Source organism: Numida meleagris, chromosome 18 (genome assembly GCF_002078875.1).
Source record: "Numida meleagris isolate 19003 breed g44 Domestic line chromosome 18, NumMel1.0, whole genome shotgun sequence".
NCBI classification, from domain to species: Eukaryota; Metazoa; Chordata; class Aves; order Galliformes; family Numididae; genus Numida; species Numida meleagris.
The window spans coordinates 8,963,090-8,978,058 of NC_034426.1; the positions used below are offsets into that span (position 1 = coordinate 8,963,090).

At 51.6% G+C, this 14,969-nt stretch overlaps 1 protein-coding gene across 1 annotated transcript in view; it reads right to left on the reverse strand.

Moving 5' to 3' along the window:
• Nucleotides 10,284–14,969, reverse strand: part of MSI2 (musashi RNA binding protein 2) — a 192,087-nt gene continuing 187,401 nt past the window's right edge. Inside the window, exon 12 of the mRNA XM_021416113.1 lies at nt 10,284–14,623. The gene's annotated coding sequence lies outside the window, so the exon portion shown is untranslated. The remainder of the gene's footprint in view (nt 14,624–14,969) is intronic.

Genomic DNA, 14,969 nt, shown 5'->3' on the forward strand with positions numbered 1-14,969 from the left:
CTGATGTAAACTCTTCCCCTTGGCCCCTTCCCACCGCCCTGCTGTGAGCAATCTGCGCGCCGTGAGATTGCCCTGTCCCTTCCAATGATCGTTAACGCTGCTTTTTCCCCGAGCCATCAGAAGCACTTTCCCCTCATCCCGGTGGTGGTTGCCCACTTTGCTTGTGCTGATCGCAGCACCCAGGGCAGTCGCATCCCATCGCGCTGCGGCTCAGCTGTTGGTGCCCCCGCTTTGTGCTCAGCCCCTGCAGGAGGCGGGGGGAGGGCATTTTTTGGAAGGGGAGAGGAATCTTGTATTTTTCTATTTTATATAGATATTGTAAACTTAAGTGAGAGTCCACCATGGTTGCAGTGCTCCAAGCGCCAGTTCAGCAAAAGGCTTTAATGGCACTGTTAAATTTAAGCCTGCTCTTATGTCTGTAGCTGTTAGTGAAGTGGTTTGGCACGTGCAGCAGTGTGCTCTGAGCTGGGGCTGTGCCGGGGCTCTGTTTTTCCTTGGGCAGAAGAATTAAGCTCGGGCTGGTATCACCTATTAATAAGGTGGCCAGTATCCGGGTAGTACTTGTGCGGTGCAACGGAGCTCATCATTTTTCTATATATGAGCAATTAAGCTGCACCAGGAGGCCTGTGTCTTTATATCATCACCTAATGACTGTGCAAAAGTATTCAGGGGAAGGAGAGGGAAAAAATCACATCCATATTTAATTGGCAAAGTTATCACCTTCACTTCAGAGCTCCAACTTGCGGCGCTCCTGGCCCAGTTCCAAGTCAGATCTATTTCCCCAGACTGGAAAGTGAGTCAAATGTCCTTATATTATACTTCTGCAACAAAATGCCATTTCAAAGCTCAGGAACGCGCTCGCCGCTGCGGTAAGTAACAGAGAGTCTCTGTTCTTTGCAACAAACAGGGGTACCTTGGAGCTGATGGGCTCCTTTCATTTTTGTGAGGAAATCATCGGTGTTGTTGTTATTACCCAGCCCCACGCTTGCCCGTCAGGTTGCATTTCTCATTGCACTAAAACAAAAAGCCATCTGGAGCGCCTCGTGCTGCTGCTGGGATCGCCGAGCGGCAGCGTCGCTGCTCTATTGCTCCCGAGGTCTCTTTTTGCTGTTTAATTCTCCAGCCCGTAGCTTCCATCCACGCACCCCCACGGCCCCGGTTCCCCCCTGCCCTCCTGGGCTCTCAGTGTCTCTGTGCCCGGTCCCGCAGTCGCTGGGCAGCGAGGAGCACGGGCTGCCGGCTTCCATTCGGCGTCGGAGCTGTCTGCTGCCATTCCAGGTGCTGTGTCTGTTCAAACACCTCACTTACGCACTTGGCGATGTCCTGCGAGCCCCATCCTCCTGCTGTGCAGCGCTCCGGGTCTGCTGGAGCTGCGTGGCCAGGTGCTGGCACCCCATGGGGCGGTGGGCCCAGCACAGGGGGTCCCTTTGCAGCCCCGCTCTGCTCATCGCAGAGCTTTTCCTTCTCTGCCTGTATTCTGTGAGACGGGGAAAGGAGAAGGGTGAGAAGAAGGGAAGGGGAAATATCGACACCTTCCATCTGCTAAAGCCCGGTAACTGGCCTCTGACACTTCTGTGCCACTTCATCTTCACAAAGCCCTGGCTCTCTGAAGATTAATTGATGTAGGCCACTCAACCCATTTTCAAATCCCTTTCAGTTACCATTTAAAACCTTCTGATTTATTTTTTTTGATAAAGTCACCGAGTCTTTTTATGGATTCTCAAACGATTGTCCGGCTTGACAAATTGGATTCTTAAAGCTGATTCTTTAAAGAAAAGGATGCGGTTTGACAAGACAAGAAACAGCTCATCTCGGAGACAGGGGGATAAACACACAAAGAAAGGCCCCGCTCCGCAGCGGCTGTCGCGCTCGTCAGCGCCGGTCTGATCTGCCAGAGATGGGGGGGCTGGGCCAGGGGGCCTGGGGGGCTTGAGTGGATGCATGGATGGGAGCAGCGGGTGTCGGATGTGTCCCAGCCCCGTGGTCACAGTGGTGCCACTCTTGATGGTGATGGCAGATGGGTTTTGTTGCCGGTGCTCGCGCTGTGCCATGCTGTGCTGCCCCACGCTGACCGGCACGAGGCTGTGGAGCCGGAGCAGTGTGATTTTGGTCCGTACCGGCCCGGGGTGACCCTGTGACATCCCTTCCCAGACCTGATGGCCTCCCCTCGTCGGCGCTTGCGAATGTCCAGGGATGAAACCTGTGTGTGGAAACGTAGCTGAGGCTGCTGCGTTGCTGAGAGCTGGGAACTGTCATTAATGTTATTAATGCGATTGCTTAACGAGCGCTTTGCTGCTGCTCTGCTGTGGGTTGAGCTTGGCACGGCCTGGAGGCAGCTGGGCTGGGAGCAAGGGGTTCTCCCAGCGAGGGGTCTCCCGGCCCTGGGGACACCCAGCTGTTGCTACACCCACCTGGGGTCAGCGGTGTGTGCTGGGCGCTGGGTCTCTGCCCCACAGTGCCGCAGTTGGGAGCCAGAGCACTCGGCTCTCCCAGCCCAGACAAGATGTGATCGGCTTCTGTTTAAGTAATATTTTAATTGCTGGCTTCTGCTTCCCGTTCTTTAACTGACTGCCTTCACTTTGGAAATCTCACCCCAGCAGTTGCTCTGAGTAATGCACCGTAACTCCTACCTGCTCTCTGTGCTGCGTGACTCCAGGTGATACTTTACATCTTATTACGATTATTTATTACGATGTCCGGCTTAGTTCTATAGCAGAGGGAGATCATTAACCTCTCCTGCAGCAAAGAGAACTCTCCATGTTGTTTTCAAAGCCATTAAAGCTTTGAAAACTCCTCTGATTTTTTTTTTCCCCTAAAGCTAAAAAACCTACAGAGCTGCAGAATAAAATGCTGACACAGGTCGGCTGCTGCAGAAGGAGCTCAGACCCTCCCGCTGTGTCCTGCTGAATCGCAGCCGGAGCTCGGGAGCAGGGCAGGAGCGCTGTGTTTGCTGGAGCGCAGCTCGGGGCCTGGGGACCTGGCTGGGGGATGCTGGGCCCTGGCTCTGCGCTGGGTTTTCCTGCCGTCGGTGCTTGGAGATGGGGTTACGCGGGGCGTGCTTGGCTGGGAGCCCCGTTTACCAACACCTTCACTCCTTCATTAGCATTGAATTGGGCCGTGGGGACCAACGCATCGTGGTTGTGGGGCTGTGGCACGCGGCCGTGCAGTGTCACTGTGCCTCCAGCCTGGGTCCTGCCCCTGTGCACCCCGATCTGTCTGTGGCGAGCTGTTCCCTGCAGTCACAGGCTGCCTGGACATGGTGGCTGGTGGCAACCAAGCCCGTGTAGATGTCCCTGCTTTTGGAGGTGCATTGTGCTGACCATATGGCTGGGGAATTGCAGGGTTGCATTGGTGATGCGATGATAATGAACGCTAACTCTGGCCTGTCTGTGCCCCTCAAAGGCAAGAAAGCATTGTTCATTAAGCTCTTGTTAAAGTGTCACCATAAGGAGAAAAAGCATCTCTACACAACGATGGCTGCCATTCCTTCCCCATCACTTCCCTTGGGCAAACCCCCTCCAGTGCTAGCGCTGGCAGCCACTGCCCTGTGTCTCTCTGGGCCACCGAGGCTGTGACACTGGGACCTGGGAGCCGAGAGAGCCCACGGTGCCATGTGGGGCCCTCGGGTGCTGCAGGGCAGGTGCGTGCTGCATGGTTTGTGCAGCAGCAGAAGGGAGAGGGAGCTGTGGGAGGAAAGTAGGGCAGCAGCGCGGGGCAGCAGCGGGGCGGGATGGTCGGGGCGGCTGCCGTGCGGCCGCGGTGCTTTGTCAGTGTCAGGCGGTGACAAACGACACCGGGGAAAGTCACAGGGCTGCGGTGCTGCTGCAGCTGTGACACCTCTGGAAACGGCGCAGGTATCGGCGCTGTGCCTCGAGTCCGGCGTCGGCCTTAATTAATCATGGGAACAAGGACTGTCCTTGCTGCTGCTCTCCTTCCTCGGCGGGGATGAGGAGCGATGCGGGCGGTGCTGGGCAGGGGGACGTGGTTGCCCGTGTGTCAGGGGAGTCGGGGGAATACGCGTTATTGCTCTAGGTGTACTTAGAGTTGTACCAATTCCGTGCTCCAAAACACAAACATGAGCGGTGTTTTCCTAACCCAACCTTGGTATCATCTGCCCGAGCTTGGGGCAGCTGCAGCTCCCGGAATGGAGGTTGTGGTGAGGTGGGGGGGTCGGCCCTGCCCCCGGGTAGCAGTGACAGGACAGGAGGTGATGGCATCATGCTCAGCACAGGGGGGGGTCTGGTTCTTCTCCAGAAGAGTGGTGATGCACTGGCACGGGTTGCCCAGGGCGTGGGGAGGTCACTGTCTGTGGGGATGTGGCACTGAGGGACGTGATTCGTGGGGGTAGGTCAATGTCTGCACTCTGCGATCGTAGCAGTCTTGTCCGACCTTGATTCTGTGATTCTGATGGAAGCTCCAAACCCCAAATCTGCCTCGCTCCGCTGCAGCTGGGCTCTGCAGTCAGAGGTGAAGGTGCAGCCCCAGCGCCGCTGCTGCTGAGTTCAGCTCTGCACCAGGCAGTGCCCACGGGGCTTCTCTGAATGGCCCCAGCCTGGTCCATGTAGTGGGGAAGGAAACCCTCACCACTGCGTTATGGGGAGAAAACACATCCCCACCTCCCCTTTATCTGATTGTTCTGCTAAGACTTTGCTCAATTTTGTATAATTAAAAAGCTTGACAACAGCTTGTTTCCTATATGGAGAAGAAGTGCAACATATGGTAGTGACAGAGCTGTTCATACATATGAATGTTTTTATATTTACCAAAATAAAGTGGAAATGCGACACTGAAACCATCGCTGTTGGGGTGAGGGCCCAGCAGCTCGCTGCAGCTCCCTGCCCTAGACAGCGCCAGGCTCTGGGTCTCTGCGCCTTCTGACGTCTCACTCCCTCGCTGCTTATTCCATACGATTGAAATAGCAGCAGGACGCGGTGTGCACTGCAAAGCTGCAGAGGTGGAAATGGTTTCAGAGCGGCGGCGTTATTAATGAACATTAGAAGCGGGGAATGGCCGCCAGGCTCATGGACCTGGTGCTCGCGTGGGCTGCACTCGGCTGCGTCCATCTGCTGCCTGCGCGCCTTCGCTTTGCAAAGCACCTTCACTGCTACCACCCGCCTGGGAGCTCTGTGCCACTTTAGAGAACAGCTTGGAAAAGACCCCCCCCCAAGGTCCTCAACCCGTGCCCCCTGACCCTGTCACTCAGTGCCACATCCCCACAGATCTGGAACACCTCTGGGCACGTGGACACCCCCACTCCCTGGGCAGTTCCCATCCCTGACTGCTCTTTCCTGTTCTCCACCTGCCCCTCCCTGGTACCCTGTGAGGCCGTCACCTCTCATCCCATCAGAGCTGATGAAGCTGCCCAGCTGTGTGTTGGGATGCAGCATGGCCGCGTGCTGTGCCCCAGCTGCCCCTGGGCACGTGGAATCCCCCCCCCACCGGAGCACTGCCCACAGTGCGTGGGCACACAGCGCTCGTCCAAGGGAAATGCAAATCCAGGGCAATCAGCTGGAGCGGCAGCAAAGTGAGATGTGATGAAACCCAATCAGTTAATAACACTTCATGCCAGCAAAAGAATTGCAGATGATCATGTTTTTTTTTTTTTCCTTTTTTTCCCCCCCCTCCTTGCCATAACTATTCCTCTGGAGTTCTCCAGGAAGAAGTCTGGTGCCCGTGAGCCCAAGGGTTTCCAGGCCCCCAGTGCCAGCGGGGTCTTGGCACGGTGGTGATGGGTCAATGGTTGGACTTGATGATCTTAGTGGTCTTCTTTAAACTTAATGATTGTAGGACTCTGTGGACACTGGGCACTGCGGTGCTGCACACGGCAGCAAGGGACAGGGGCTGCTGGGTCCCTGAGCTGGCATGGAAATGACATAATTGCACTTTGCAAGCAGTAACTGAATAATTTTTGTTGCTCAGCACGTCGCTTCTTAAGACATCTTTCCCCTTTCTGCAGTAATTTGCATTGCACGGCAGGGTTCATTGTGTGGAGCCAACATTGCTGCTGGGTGCAGGTCCTTGGCCGTGCTCATGTGTCGGGTCAGATCCGTGCCCGCTGGAGGTGCGTGGCACTGAGGGGGCACTGGGGCTTGTGTCGTGTGCCCGTGAACAGATGCAGGAACGCTGCTTTGTGGTACAGCTGTGGATAGAGGTGCCCCGGTCGGGAGGGGCTGTGCCGGCCGCTCTGCGGGCGCTGAGCTGCAGCCAGAACTGATCTCACTTAAGGCTTTGCAAAGCCGCGGATAATGCACTGCGAGAGTGAACAACTGGGATGAAAAATAATTGCACTCCTATTTTTCTCCAGCTTTTCTTATCAATGACTTTATCACCTCTGGTTTTATTTTACACCTTATTTAGACTTTACTGTAATCCCAGCTATTTCACCATTGACACCTCCTTAATACCTTGTCTAACACCTCTGACACCTCTGGCTAATGCCCAGGCCCTTCTGCAGCACCGAGCAGCTCCAGAAGCAACAGAAAAGAGCTGAAATGGAGAGAGAAAAATTATTTACTTCTCCGGCTCTGTGAATAATGGGCTGCGAAGGGGGAGGGCGGGGGTGAGCCCCCCCGAGCCGCTGAACTTTCCCCACATCAGTCTGCAAGGGACACTCCCCGCTGCTGGGAGATGTGTTAGGCAGAGAGAAAAGGCAAGGATTTATTGTTGGAGAGAAACTGCAAATGGTAAAGGGTGAGCTGAAGCAAATTAATTCCCCTCACTTAGGCACCCTGTGCTGAGCCCAGCCCCGTGCACAGATCTTGGCCTCGTGCTCCCTGCAGGTGCCAGCCCATTGCCCGCCTCCTGCTGCAGGTTGCCCGTGTCCCACCGCTGCTCACCATCCATTGTCCATTACGTGGTGCCCAGCGCCCATGACACAGCACCCATATCCTGCCACCCATTGCCCATGTCCCATCACCCACCACTCGTGTCCCATCACCCATCTCCTGGAAGGAGCCACCAGAGCTAACAGCACTGTGGGTTTTGTTGCTTTTTTCCCCCCGATCTTTGAACCTGAAGGCTACTGCTACATTACCTAGATTTAACTACTCATTACACAAACTTTATCTCTAAAGTGAGGGATATGGCAGCTTTATTATAAGTTTATTACATGCTAATTCAAGCAAATAAATTTGCTCCAGCTGTGGAGCAAAGGAGATTAATAACCTCGAAGATCACTTTGCTGCTTTGATGAGTTTCTTGAACAGAGTAGAGTACATTGAGGAAGAGCAACTAGATTAGTCCAAAAGCCCCTTTAATTATTAGTGACACTGTGCAAACCGCTTCATACGAGTGGAATACCAACTACTTAACTCCTGACCTTATTATTCATATAAACACTTCTTATTATAGCAACATGACTTGCTCGTCAACACGTCCCATCAGCTGCCTCAGTGGCGGGGCTGAATGTGCCCGCTGTGTCAGCAGAGAGCACAGGGACCTCGTTAGGAGCACTATGCCTTAAAGGTGCCGGCGCTCTGCGGGGCGATGGATGCACGCAGCGCTGTGCGGTGGACAGAGAACTGTGCTTCGCTGGGATGGGCTGAGCGCGCTTCCCTTCCCTGCATACATGTTCTGACCCTGCCTTCCTTGGAGGTGTTCTGGGAACGCATCGCCCTTAGCCGCTGCCCTCCACCCCAGTGCGTGGGAGCGGAGCGGACCCAGCATGCGATGGGTGCTGCTGCTGCTGTCGGTCCCGGCTCTGCCCTTGGCTCCCTCGCTGCCAAAAGGCAGCCCTTCTATTCTATGTGGAGCAAGCAAAAATGTGTTAAATACAGCCCGGGCTGCAGCTCTGAATCAAATCAATTCTTTTTTGATTCCCCGAGCTTTTGAATGTTCAGCCCTGCTGAAGAATTGTTAGCTGAAGAATGGGGCTGAAGGAGCAATCCTTGCGTATCGCTATTGACTCAATTATTTTGCCTCTTGATTTTCTATGAAGCGGCCGCAATGCCGCGCCGATATGCTGATTGCTAATGGCTCAGCATTGTTAGTGCCGGCTCCGGAGGCTCCGAGTGGAATGCCTTCATCTCCGTGCTCCCCAAGGGCAGCATTTGGGACCGTGTTTTATTGTGATTGATGCGAACTGCGGCGCACAGAGGGATGTGAGGAGGGCAGAGATGGGCGCTGCGCTCCAGGCTGCACTGCTGACCTTCCTCTGCCCGAGACATTCCCGGTGCTGCCGTCCGCAGGTCAATGTGGCAGAGGGAGCAGAGGGCACATTTGCACAGTGTCACTATTGTCACTACTGACAGTGCTGGGGTCCGAGAGCCCCAGCGTTAGCGGAACCGAGTGGGGGGGGTCCAAGTCAGTGGGGCTGCAGGGGACGGAACAGGGCAAGCACAGCCCTGGTGTGCACCCACAGCCCCATCCGGGTTTGCTCTTTCGTGATAGAAGAGGTATTCCCCAACTATAAAAGGTGGTGAGATAATGGGAGCAAGCGCTTTGGATCTCTGGATGAAAAGGGCAGAGGAGGAACAAAAACTCTGCCCGGCTTTGATGATGCAAAGCCCTGTGCAAGTCCTAAGCGTTTCTATTAGTGTCTCAAACGCACCCAAGGCACAAAAAGACAGAGATAGATTCATGCTTTCTCGTGCTTGTTATTCTTGCTGGTGTTTATGTTGTATATCAGGAGCCTCTGCATTTGGGAGAGGAGGGTTGGGATGGGGCCCGTGGAGCAGCACTGGGCCCTGGGCGCTGCCCCCTGTGCATGGGGACACCTGGAACAGCTGGGGAGAGAACCTGGCGCCGATGGCCAGAACGGCCACGCCGGGGGAAGTGCAGCTTTCTATTTCAGTAACACTCGAAAACACCTTCGGTGCATCGCTGTCAGGGGAGGGAAGAAAAAGCCCAAAATCAATATGAAATGATGATTTCAATTGGAGCCATTTTCAAAGCTGTCAGGAGCTGCGAGTGAAGTGCAGTAACTGGAAAGGAAAAACACTTTTATTCAGACTCCTTTTGGAAAACAGAGCCCTTACCACGCTGCTCCCAAGCAGAACACTTCTCCAGTCCCATCCGGAGCCGCTCTGCCCCTGGAGCTGGGGATGGGGCTGTGGGAGCTTGGGGAGCCATGGCACAGCTGCACCGCAGACATGGGGGGATCTGAGCCGCCCTTTGTGTGATGCCTGAAGTGATGACATGGCAGTGCCATCTCTCTGAGATCCCTCCGAGGTGGGGGTCACTCGGTTAATGCACGTCTCCATCTTTATTGCCTTTTTAACTCGTTTTTAATCAGTAATTATTACTGAGCGGGAGCGACACGCAGGCTCCTCTCACCCGCTCCCCAGGCGAGTGCCAGCCAATATGTCACAGCAATTAGTGCCCGCTGGTGATGGGACATGGGATGGCCACCGCCACCCCCCGCTCTGCCTCCTGGATGTTGGCTCCTCCATTCCCCAGCTCAGGTCCAACCCCGACACGCTCGCAATTAACTGCTCGTGTCTTACTGTACGTAATGCAGCTGGGGGGGGTACTAGTAGTGCAATGCTGGGGGGACTTGGGGGTTTGTCTGTGGAAGCGCAGTCACAGCCCCAGTGCGCCCGGCTGCCCCGCGGAACAAATGGGCTTTACAACCTCCCCATTGTGTTATTCCTTATTAATAACGAGGCGGCCCTTGTAAATAGCCATGAAGGGAAGTGCTTAAGCTCATAATTAATAAGTGCTGGATTGGCTGCTGCTGCTGAGCTGCAGCCTGCAGGGAGCGGCGGTGGCGGGGGTCCCAAATCCAGGATCCCATCTCCCGAGGGTCCCAGCTCCAGGGTCCCCGTGGCCAGGCAGCGGGGGGACAGGGACACTGAGAGCATGGAGCCCGGCTGACTCACAGACTCCGCACTGAGGCTCAGCCATAAACGCTTTATGCCAGGAGGAGAGGGACACAAATCATGTTTATGTCCCTTGCTCTCTTTATCGGGGCACTAATTTGACAGGGAAGGGAAAATTTTGCTTATTTTACAACTCCGCCTTTGGCTGCAATTTGATGTAAGCAGCTGGGAGGCGAACACAAAATCTTATTTTTATTTTGTCGTTGGTATAAAAATTTACATTTTGACAGAGAGCCCCGCTAACACCGTAGTGCAGAGGGAGCGGGCCTCGGGGCATTCCGCAGCGCACACCCCCCGTGTCCTGCGCTCACGGTTCCCCGGCATTTGCTATTGATGGGGTGAAGGCGCTGCTCATCCTGGCCTGCCCCCACCCCGCTGCTCTCCAGCCCGCGCTCCTTCACTCCTGGCTGAGGTCCGAGCGCTCCCCCCACCCGGCGCCAGCCCCAAATGACAGGGACGCGGAGATCTGTTCAAAACAGTTTATTGTATTTTTTGTCAGACAAACACATTGATTTCTGGACCACAGTAGAGGATGGAAACCTTTCACAAACTTATTTATTTGAAAATACAAATATAAAATTATACTTTCCACATCTGTGATGTGAGAGACCCCCATCCACATAGTATTTTACAACAGGGCTTCAGAAAGCCATACACAGAGACCTGAAAGATGCTTGATATATATAGATACATATATATATGTATATATATAAAAAAAAAGTCACTACCAAAGTTCTCATCAGTTCATACTAAAGTATAAAAGGAAGGGCTAGGCTTGCCACTGTGCCATAGTATATTTAGGTACATTTATGACCACCTGAAATGCTTCGACTCGCACTCTAGTACTGATGGAGTTCGGACCTCGCACGACAGAGAACGACGAAAGTTTGCTACCCACTACGGTCAGCACGACACACGGCCCCGGCGGCGCTCGGCCTGTCCAGCACAGCGCGGCCTGTCCAGCACAGCGCGGCCTGCTGCCCCGCGCGGCGGCACGCTGAGCCCAGGGATGCTGTCCAGGGACCCGCTCGGCTCGGCTGTAACAGCACCGCGGTGCGCAGATTTACTCTCTCAAACTACTTTTTTTTTATTATTTTTTTTGGTAATTTTATTACAGTATTAAAGTATTGCTTAGCTTACAGAATCTCCTCACGTAGTGTTCACACACAGAGATGGGTTTGACTTCGATTCTGTACGTATGAAACTCTACAGTGTACGCGCAGACCCCGGGCCTGCGGTGTCTTCGATGCATCCCGTCTCTTACACTGAACTACCCTCAGTTTTCTGTTGGAACTACTTCGCTTAAAAAACAAACCAAAACAAACGCTAAAAGAAAAACAACAGAATTCAAAAAATTCCACCCAAGAGACATTTCCATAGCGTAAAAGACAGCTATGAGTTAGTGTTTTGTTTTTGTAAACAGTTTCATATGCAATATCATACATAACCATGGCTGGCCTTCAGAGAAATGCAGGAAGCGATATTGCTTTATTCTGGATGACGTTGCGCTGAGCGTGTGGCAGAGCGGGACGGGAGCGGTGGTGCAGGCACTAGCCCTCATTCACACTCACGATGGAAACAGCGTCGGAGGTTTCGGAGTGGGGAGGGGGAAAAGAAACGCGAACACCTTTCAGGTCATATACCGACAGCTACCCAATGGTTGACTACTCTAGCAAGATGCGTGACATTCACCAGCTGAATGAATGCTGCTGTACAATGGAAAAAGAAAATACAGCAAGAGAGCCATGCTACCTTAAAGTCCAAGCTACAAATTCAACTTAGAATGAACACCGATGAGTGTAAGAAACGAAAAAAGGGACAGATCGGGCCTCGTTTTAATCAAGCCCATCACAAACGACTTTTTGTGTTTTAGTGGGGGAGGGTAACTGAGCTCTCGGGGTTCTGCAGCTCCGGGCGGGCCCAGCCCCGGCCCATGGCCGCCCCACGGGAGCTGGGGAGCAGGCGGCGGCTGTCAGACCACAGCGCTGGGCTGAGAGCAAGGAGCGCTGCGCCGGGAAGGGACAGAGAAGCCCCGAGCGAGTGCACGAACAAACACAACCCCCTGGAAATGGACTCCGGGATGAGCGGGGGACTAACGGACCCTCAGCCTAGGCAGCCACATCGAGACGTACCGGGTTCCACGACATTTGTGCTATGGGCCACTGGGACTTCTCAAAAGGTATATAAACATCTAAAACATATTCACACAGATTAGCAATTTCTTCTGAGCATTCTTAAAAAAATATTTTTTTTTTCTCTTAGTAAAATCGTTTTAATATACCGTGCCTCCCTCTTTTAAAAAATAAATTAAAAAAATCCAGTTTTGCATATCTAGCGTTAGCATTTAAGGTAGTATGGCACATCCCCTCTCAAAGGGTGGGGATCTACAAAATGCCGTAAGAGTTCGCCAGCATTTTTAACATCGTGAGACCTTTGGTTAGTTGAAACCGCATCAGATCAGCAAAAGAAAAGAACAACAACAACAAAAAGAAAAATAATAAAAGAGGAAAGGAAGAAAAAAAAACAAACGAGGAAAACCTTCCCAAAATTATTAGCAATTTTTTTTTCTTAAATAAGAGAAAGTTCTATCCTTACTGGTCCTAAATCTGAATAACTACATCTAAATTTTTAACCTTAATTACGATACACCTACCAATATGTACTAGAAGAGGAAGAGAGAAGGGGGAAGATTCACTACACTAGCATCAGGACAGCACTCTTACAAGATAGCCATTTTATACACTATTAACATACAACAATGATCAACAAAGAATATTCTATGAGGTGACAGGGAATGGAGAGGAAAACCAACTGGTAGTACAGTACATCATCAACATTGACAAAATAGCCATAAAAAATCCCCTGATCATACACTGAACCTCAGGGAATTTGGTTTGTTGCTTTTTTTTTTTTTCGTTTTTGTTTTTTAAAGAATGGTTTTATTCACGGTATTATTTCTTGATCAAGTCTCAGTATTTAAAAAGCGTCCAGCATTTTGCTTAAACCTGGTTGTTCAGAAATAAGAAAAAGAAAAAACCAACCTAAAATATTACACAAAAAAGCATGATTCTGTTCTCAAAAATAAGAAAAAAACCAAGGTTTTCTCCTTCTGGTTGGCAGTACGGTGCCTTGCTTCCGTTACAGGTGCCTCGCTCTACCTTGTCTACTGAACGTCTACGTTATTCTACTCGTTAGTAAAATTTACAAAAATAGGAGTGCAGCAGCTCTTTTTAACAAATGTCGCATTCAGTGTCTTATACTGGCTGTACCTAAAGTACCAAATTTATAAACGTAACAATTTAAAAAAATATTAATAAAACTCGTCAATATTATGTTAAAAAAAGAAGAAATATATCCACGCTACAGTATGTTCTTAATGCCACCTACCGTGTTGTACTTCTATTTGCTGTTGCAGGCCTATTTACCAATATTAAAAAAATTAAATTAAAAAATATCCTTCATAAGTTTCCTCCCCCAACAGAGGACCATATATATAACAGCCAAATATTAAACATGTGCAAATAGGAAACTGTCAGTTTTTCCCCTACCAGTCACAGTGCAATGATGTTTTATACTTTATTTTTTTTCTTTTTTTTTTTTAAATTCTGTTTACAACTACAATAAATTAAAATCTTCCGTTGCTTCTAGGGTGAAACTTGTAGCACTGAGGTATTCCCAAAAAAAAAAACCAGACAAACCAAAGTCGCTTTCCTAATTTGTGAATCATACAGAAAGTGATGGAGAACAAAGGTACCCATGCGAGCGCTGCGCCGCTCCGCCTGCATCGGAAGCAGCAGCGCAGAGCAGGTGTGCTTCGAACCTTAAATGCGATAAATAGGAAAACCGGAGCTTCTTGTTCAGTCTTGGGAAAAGCAGTTTTTAAATTAAAAAGACAACGAGACCGTCACGGGGGAAGCTGTGCACGTACGAGTAACAGCCAGGGCGCGGCGTGGCAGCCAACGGAGCGGCAGCGCCGTGCCACGCGGGCGGTTGGTCTCCAGGTCAGACCTGCGCTTCGTCTTCCGTTTTTAATAGAGAAACTGCCTTAGACTGACTCCATCACAAAAATAGTTTGTATTTCTCTTTCTCGATAGTTTATATGTACTTAATGGAATTGTATTTACAGTGTTTGGTTTTTTTTTTTTTTTTTTTCGGTTTTTTTTTTTTTCAGAAGTCACGATTTCAAAAAACCTTATATCACCTCTTTCAACAAAAAAAAGCACTTATAGAAAAAGGACGCGCAAAAGTCTGTCGTCCTTGCCTTATTGCCGAAAATAGATAGAATCGGGTGAACGAAGACGGCACGAACAAAAGGAGCGGGGACCGACCCGTGAGCCCCGGGCTGCGGAGCCGCGGCCCCACGTCCTGCGAGCAACAGCGACTACAGAGACCGGGGGGACACGGGGGGAAAGGAAACGAAAGAAAACCTTAATATAAACAGCTAGGCTATGGTTAGGCTCCTAAGAGATACACAAAGAATTAGGTCTACGTGGCTACGAGACTATGTCAAAACGCTACCAAAAAATGTGGGTTGAGTAGGTTTAAAAAGGGGAGGGGGGAACCCATTGAGAAAATAAAACGAACAAGAAATGGATTTTATATACATACTTTTAAAAGCTGTTGTTTTTATAGTACAGCAGATTCATGAGATGATGAGAGAGATTTTAAACAGCCCAAGTCCGTCGAGTGCCACCTCCAGTCCGTTTGCTGTTGGTGAAGATGTAGTGCTCAAGTCTGATGATGTCACCTCACCTTGGGACCGCTCAGAAACTTCGCCCCGTCTTGCCCGGACATCCAGAGAGACTCTGCAAGGAGAGGAGCACACCGGGCACGGGGGCAGGGTCAGCGGGGGCTGTGGAAGCAGATCGCGCCTTCTGCACTGTGATGATGGCCAGCTTGTCCCAAAGGGAACAACGCCCAGCCGGGCACGCTGCCGCGCTCAGCAGTTACGTTCTAAGGGAGCTGCAATGCCCCGTGCTCTGGGTCCTGCCTGCACTGAACGCTGCGTGCAGCCATGAGGGAAATGAGCAGCGGGGGCTGCACGTGGCCCCCAGCCCCATCCCTGGGCCACCCCCACTGCCCCAAGCGCCACACAGCACCAGGGACATGCGGCCTGGGATCTTCAGACCCGGTGGTCCTGGAAGAGTTAAT